Source organism: Micropterus salmoides, unplaced genomic scaffold (assembly GCF_014851395.1).
Source record: "Micropterus salmoides isolate LMB-PRFRI ecotype aquatic unplaced genomic scaffold, ASM1485139v1 Ms_hic_scaffold_1, whole genome shotgun sequence".
In the NCBI taxonomy this organism is placed as follows: domain Eukaryota; kingdom Metazoa; phylum Chordata; class Actinopteri; order Centrarchiformes; family Centrarchidae; genus Micropterus; species Micropterus salmoides.
In genome coordinates, this window is record NW_024040040.1 from 56,672,727 (window position 1) to 56,680,377 (window position 7,651).

The 7,651-nt window shown below is 48.4% G+C and overlaps 1 pseudogene; it reads left to right on the forward strand.

Annotated features, from left to right (window-relative positions):
* The first annotated feature begins 254 nt into the window (after positions 1 to 254).
* On the forward strand, positions 255 to 7,553 carry LOC119897597 (annotated as a pseudogene).
* The last annotated feature ends 98 nt before the right edge of the window (positions 7,554 to 7,651 follow it).

Below are 7,651 nucleotides of genomic sequence, written 5' to 3' on the forward strand. Positions count from 1 at the left end.
ACTCTCCTGTACTGAAAAACACAGAGCGCCTTCGAATCAGCCCTGATTATTATATCTGCATGATTTTATAAGTATTTATTTCATAACTCTGGAACTTAGAAACAGTGGGTTTATTAATATTATTATCAAGAGAAGCTGATTAAATTAGATGTGAGCTCCAGGACTGACACTGATCCAGTCTCAAGTCTGTACTTTTATTGTGAAGGTCGGGACCTTTAAACAGGCGTCTGGTTTGTTTTATTGTGAAAGCAGCGAGCGGAAGTCACGTGGTTAGTGTTGCCTGACTTGATGGTGTTTCTGAGAGGAAACTTGCTGCAGACAGACCTTTTTATCTTCAGTCTGTGAGACACACGGAGGTTTCTGAGTGTCTCTGCAGCTGCGGTCAGAACTCCGCCTGAAATCCTGCTGATTTAACCACAGCGGCTAACTGAGCTGCAGCCCGACGGCAGGTCCGAGCAGCTGGCCGGAGTGCCGCTGAGCAAAGCTGCTCCAAGCTGATGACCCGTGAGTACAGTTCATTCCGAGGCTGCGGTGTCGGTGTTGTTTCTGGATGTGAGTCAGACCCGGTAAAGCTCCGGTATCCCCACATTCCTCCCCCCGAGATCAGCTAACGGTCGCTAAGCTAGCGAGTTCCATTTTCGGACACGGTTTTAGCCAGCCTCCGGTTTCCTAACCTGGGAACTGAAACTTAAACCACAGATGGGCAGAGTTCCGCTGCTCATCAGTGATCTAGCGGATTCAGGGAAGCACACATGATTATCTTCTTTAACTCGGCAGACATCTCACTGACTGGAATCCATTAAAATATGAAGATAATAAGGTAAATCACCCTGCTGTTGCTGCTGTTCAGAGGGTTTGTTGTTGCGAGTAACAGGTGACTTCATCCTAGATTTAGAAACATGGCTGCTCTGTGTTTCAGATTCATGCAGGACTGAGGAGAAGACCCCCCAGGATCAGGGACTTTCTTTAGTTTCATAATATGATATGTGCAGCTTGTTTGTTTTTTAAAGGGATCCTTAAAACAGAATATTTTTAAATGGAGTTTGGCGCAGACTGGGATTATTAACTTGCACTTCCCCTCTTCGTTGTAGTTTGCCTCAGTTATAATCTGTTGTTGTGATGAAGAGGCTGTGAGGACGTGACGGCTAAGAGTCTGTGAAGTCAATGTTTGATTGTTACTTTAAGGATTATGAACCAAGAGGACACCTGACACCTGCTAACTCACCTGCTCAGGTGTTTGCTGACATCAGCTGACAGCCAGGCTCTTTATGTAACACAGGGTCAGATTAGATGACAGGATGAAAAGACGTCCTGGGCTTGTTTACTGTAAACCTGTGCTGCCTTCAGGTGCTTACATGTTCCCTTTTTATTTGTCTCTCTAACATCAATAACAGCAGATTCATTTTCATGTCTCCATGTTGGACAGTCTAGATCTCTGCAGCGACTCCCCTCCGGGCAGCAGAGGACACGTTTAAAACTCTTTTTATTAAGGTTACTCCGACACACAGGTGTCTTTTCCACCGGGGACACTTTCTGAAAACATTGTGTGTTGAAATGTTTATTTGCAAAATCAGAAAACACACAGTGCAGTTTAAATATTAAAGAAACAGAAAGAAAGTAACTTCAGCTGAAAAACCTGTTCGGGCTGCTCAGGATGTTTCAGCATCAACGGTCACATCGCAGCGTCTGGGATGTCAGGCGAGTCAGATTCACTGAAACATCTAAACTTTCTGCTGCTGGATACAAAAGACCCCGCCCCTCCACCACAGCAGACCCCGCCCCTCCCCACAGCAGGCCCCGCCCCTCCACCACAGCAGGCCCCGCCCCCATTAGTACCAGCGACACAGGGCACTCTGTTACAAACAGAAGAGCAGCTTCAGTAAACCTCTCAGGAGGCTTTAGTTTCGGGTTTCAGACTATCAAATTAATATCTGGGCTTATTGTCGTTGCATTTTCCTACAAACTCACCTGATGACTCTCTTTTAAACGGAGCACCTGAAGTCATCTGGTGAAAGTACCTGCTGAAGAAGAAAAACCCAGATCTTATATTTCAGCATTAAAGATTTTAATGTTAAATATCTTCTCCTCTTGTTCCTGTGAACTCGTAACCTGCATCCTCGTCTCTAATCTGAGCCGTGACGTCCAACACCTGCCAGCACAAAGAGACGCCGCTGATCCAAAACAACAAGCGTTTCCTCCGTCGACACCTGATGCTGAAAAACATCTTTCACATTTCTCTAATTTGATGTTCTGCCCGTTTTCTTTTCCAGGACTGTTTGAAAATGAAGGTTTATTATGAGTTATGATTCCCCCCGGTGAACAGAGTCCCCTGGGGGACAGAGTCCAGACCCTGGATGGAGTCTCTCTTCAGTCCGTCGGTTAGACAGAGACCTACATTTATAAATACCACGTCGACTATCATGCAAACGATTAAAATCCCTCGGTGCTTTCTGTTCAGGCTGAAGGAAACGCTTACAGGTCAGCTTCTGTCCTCCTGGTCCAAACTTGACCCCCTTTAGCACTCAGGTCTGAGAGACTCTGGCTTCAGGACTCAGGAGGATGAGCTTTGTGTGCGTGTGTGTGGGCGGGGGGGCCTCAGGGAGCCGGCCTCCTGTGGGGCCCACAGCTGCTATAAAACATGTGAAGCTGTGGCGTCTTTTAAAGTCTAAATGAATGATGTGACGGCGCCCAGCTGTCCCCGTCACTCCTCTCTCTCTCTCTCTCTCTCTCAGTGTGATGTGAGGCGATGCTCGCTCGGCCACCATGGCCAGTGTCACGCTGAGGTACTTCTGTTACGGCTGCCTCGTCACCTCGGCCACCTGGTCCGTCCTCCTCTTCCTCTACTTCTCTCTGGGGGCGGAGCCCGGACGCGGCAGGACGCCCCTGCAGCAACGCAGCCAGCCAATCACCAAGGGCCTGGCCGACCGGAGGGCGGGGCGCCGGCCTCTACCGGCCAATAAGGGAGGAGAGCTGTCGCCTGAGATGGGTGAGTGGCTGCGGTGTGTTCGGGTGCTGCTGGGAACATTAAAACTCTGTGGCACTGCAGCGATTAGTCCATGAATCAGTTTGTTGATGTGGCACCGTGAGTCCTGGTCTCTGGTCTCTCTGTACACCGTGAGTCCTGGTCTCTGTGTGACACCGTGAGTCCTGGTCTCTGGTCTCTGTGACACCGTGAGTCCTGGTCTCTGGTCTCTGTGTGACACCGTGAGTCCTGGTCTCTGGTCTCTGTGACATGTGTCTGTCTGCAGGGATGATCTTTAACGAAGCAGACCAGGAGCTGAGGGACAGCGGGTACCATCGACACGCCTTCAACGTCCTGATCTCCACCAGACTGGGATCCCACAGGGACCTGCCCGACACCAGAGACTCCCGGTAAGAACCAGTGGGGGGGGTTGTTATTTTAAGAGACACTGACTTTAACAGATTAATGTTGTCAAGTGAACGCAGCGCAGACTGAGCTGCCAGGTAACCTGTCTCCAGCAGCGTAAATGTGATGATGTGGAGACACTGACGTTTAGCTGAACGCAGCACAGAGACTCATCAGATGTTGGACCTGAGGAGACCGACGGCTGGAGTCCGGAAAGTGTTCCCGTCCCCGCATGAGGGAGGATTTCAGCTGCTCAACAGTTCGGGGTTTCATAATGTCCGTCCCTGAAGAAGACGTCGCTACACGTGTTGAAACCTTACATGGTTCAGCATTAATGGTGCAGGTTCCCCGTGTGCACTAACGCCCCCCAGGACCATCACAGATACTGGGTCTACGCTGATAACCCTCTCCTCTTCAGCCCGGAGGACGCAGGTCCATGATTTCTAAACAGAATTTAAATTTAGGACCTGGATCTGGTTCTGGGTCCGTCTGAAGCTCACGGCCGTCCAGTCCTGGTTTCAGCCTCGTCCAGATTTCTCCTGAATCTCTGAATCTGAATGATATGATGAACATTACGATTACCGTTTGTGGGCGCCGGTCCTTCAGAGAGAGGTGACCCCCCCCCCCCCCAACAATTTTACATTAGAAAGACTCTTTACACCCGATCATGTTGCCAGTTAACCCAAATAACTGATGTTCCTCCAGCTGTTGTCAGTCTTTTGTTGCTGCTGCCCAATTTCTTTTAAAACGTTTTTAAAATTTGATTCTGAAACGACAGCCTTTCTCAGTTTCAACATTTGAGAAGTGTCTTTGTGCTGTTGTCAATAAACATGTGGGTTCAGTGTTTCCACATCATCACATTTTGGTTTACTTCTCATTTCACACAGTTAGACGTCGTCGTCAGTTTGAGAAACAACTAAAACCCCTCGAGCCAATCATTTGGCTCCATCTAGTGACCTATATGACAGTTTGGCGTCTGATCTATTGTCTCCATGTGTCATAAGCCAAACTGATAATCTATCATAAATGATATTTATGATATAATTGATGAATGTGCGTCCCGTGCACGCCGGTCCTTTTGATAAGGCTCAGGAGGAAGAGCGGGTCGTCCAAAGACGGCGAACCCCAGATCGCTCCTGATGGTTGGCTGGTTATGAAACATTTCGTGCAGCAGGCTCACTGTCAGACCTTCATCTTCAGATCCTTTAGTTCTGCCTTCTGTCTCTCTGGACCTCAGTGAGGTGACCTGAGTTAAACGATTCTGCAGAGAGTTTGTTAATATTTGAGCTCTCAAACAAATGCACATTGCCAAGGCGACCAGTCCTACTCTGCTGAGACATGACAGAGTCCACAGTCTGCTGGCCGAGAGCGAGTTAGCCTCAATAATGTGTGACAACAAGCCTGTCAATTTTTAAATATGTGTTGACTCAAAATACTTTTATAAGCCAAAGTCTACTTTATGTATCGGTAAGATTACCTTAAGTAACTTCTACAATGACCAGTAGCAAACATACATAATCTAACGAACAGCATGCAAACGCCGCATTTAAAACACAACGGAGTAAAAAAAACTAGCAAGATATTTGAAATAGATTTTACAACATGAGAGTCAGGAAGCACAGGGTTAGCTTTCAGGCTAAGCCCCTTCAGGCTTCCATCAACTCTTTGTAAACAACACAACCCGTTTTACTGATGATCAACCCGTTTTACTGATGATCAACCCGTTTACTGATGATCAACCGTTTTACTGATGATCAACCCGTTTTACTGATGATCAACCCGTTTTACTGATGATCACCCTTTTACTGATGGTCAACCCGTTTACTGATGGTAAACCGTTCTCTGCAGGTGTCGGGATAAGGTGTATCCTCTGACTTTACCTTCTGCCAGCGTGGTAATCTGTTTCTTCAACGAGGCGTTCTCCGCCCTGCTGAGAACCGTCCACAGCGTGCTGGACCGTACGCCGGCCCACCTGCTGCACGAGATCATCCTGGTAGATGACCACAGTGAGCTCGGTAATGCCCAGGATACACAGATGTTTGATTGATAACATGTTTTCCTTGTTCTGTTAGTGGTCTGACCACAAGAACTGTGTTTGAATTGATTATTGAGACTCAGTGTTGGTGTGTGTTGATTCAGAGGAGCTGAAGGACGACTTGGACCGGTACGTTAAAGGGGAGCTGCAGGGGAAAGTCAAACTGGTAAGGAACCAGAGGAGGAAGGACTCATCAGAGGACGCATGATAGGAGCCTCACATGCTACTGGTTCGTCCTACATCCTTATACCCTACCTCCTTAATCCTTATAACCTTGTTCCCTTAATCTGCACATTCTTGTTCTTTTCTGCCTTAAAACAACTACAAGGAGTTTGTAAGTGGTTATGAAACAGTTCCAGTGTAACGCTGATACCTCTGTATGACTTGTATTAGCAAACGAGACCAGCAGCATGAAGATTGGCTGTAGATGATCAGGAAAGAGAAAGGGGACAGTGACAGAGCACGTGTGGAAACCTTGGTCACTCATTCAACAGATGGAGACGGTTGCTGGATTTGAAAGGATGTAAAGTGACCCTGAAGTGGCCCTCTTCTAAGACAACTGGCTGATAATTGACAGTTAATGTTGGCCTTGCTGCCGAGCTGTATTGTTGGCTTGTTGTTATAAAGACATGACATTCGCAGGGAGTGTTGCTAACTTGAGCTTTCTCAGCAAAATGACTGTTACTGAGTAACCAAATCTGTGTCGGCTTACACCTAACTTGGTCTAAAACAAGTTGACTATTAACAACTATTAATCGTCCCAAGCCACAAACTGATGCATTACCTCATCGCTTTGTTCACAGGGGGCGCCAGAACCAACACAAATGGGAATTGTTGAAAAAAACCTTTTTGAAATAAAAAAAATTAAAATTCCTTGTGGATGATTTAACCTGTACATCCTTGTTCCCTACTTCCTTAAGGCTTGTGTCCATATAGCCTATTGTCTGAGCCCCAGCGTCTTTCTTCAGTTGTCAGAGCGTACGCCGCAGCACAGAGCGTACGCCGCAGCACGCCGCAGCACAGAGCGTACGCCGCAGCACGCCGCAGCACAGAGCGTACGCCGCAGCACGCCGCAGCACGCCGCAGCACAGAGCGAGCGTACGCCGCAGCACAGAGCGAGAGTATGCAGCAGCATTCGGCCGACTACAGAAAACTGGCTGCACCCAGCAGGACTTTTCAGAGCGGTCCGTGCATTTTTGTGCTTCAAATCTCTGGACGTTTCAGAAACACGCTGGTGTCATCACTGTCGCGCCTTTACAGGCAATCAACCAATCGTATATTACATGCAGCAGTACTCGTTACCCTAGTAACCAAGACAATGGGGGAGAAGCTTGTTCTTGTCTGTCTGTCTGTCTGAGCTTTATGATATAATATTTTGTCTTAGCGGAGACAAAAAGCCCATTTGCAGATCTGCCTGGAAAAATGCTATATGGACACAAGCCCTGAACCTGTGCTACCTTCTTTCCTACATCCTTGTTCCCTCTATCCTAAATGTGTGCGTCCTTGGTCCCTACATCTTTATTTCCCACGTCCTGTTCACGCATCCTTGTTCCCTATATCCTAATTGTTGCATAATTTTTTCTACTTTAATCCATATGTACTTTTATGTATACCCGACATTCTTATTTCCTACAATCTATACTTCCTTATTCCAAGTAGGACAGTCCCAGCCTACCTCTCCCCTTTATCCCTGAACCCTAAATCCTACACCCTTACTGCCTTTGAGACCGTCTGACTCTTCTAATCTGTGCGTTGATCTCTGACTTTATTTGTGGAGGTTGCTCCGGCGCGGCCTCTGGATCCTGAAGGTCATTTACAAGCTTTGCTCTACTCGAGCTCCTGCTAGGGGAGTCCAGGTTGACTTGATCCCTGTCCCGTCTCTGTGCGCACAGGTGAGGTGCTGGTCTTCCTGGACAGTCACTGCGAGGTGAACCAGGCGTGGCTGCAGCCTCTGCTGGCTCCCATCCAGAGGGACCGCCGCACCGTCGTCTGCCCCGTCATCGACATCATCTCCGCCGACACTCTGTCCTACTCGCCCTCGCCCATCGTCAGGGGCGGCTTCAACTGGGGGCTGCACTTCAAGTGGGATCCAGTCCCCCCCTCCGAACTCAACGGGCCCGAGGGAACCACCGGACCAATCAGGTAATCAACTGACCGACCGACCAGGTGACCAGCTGACCGACCGACCAGGTGACCGACCGGCCAGTAACCAGGTGACCAGGTGACCAACCAGCTGACCGATAGACCAG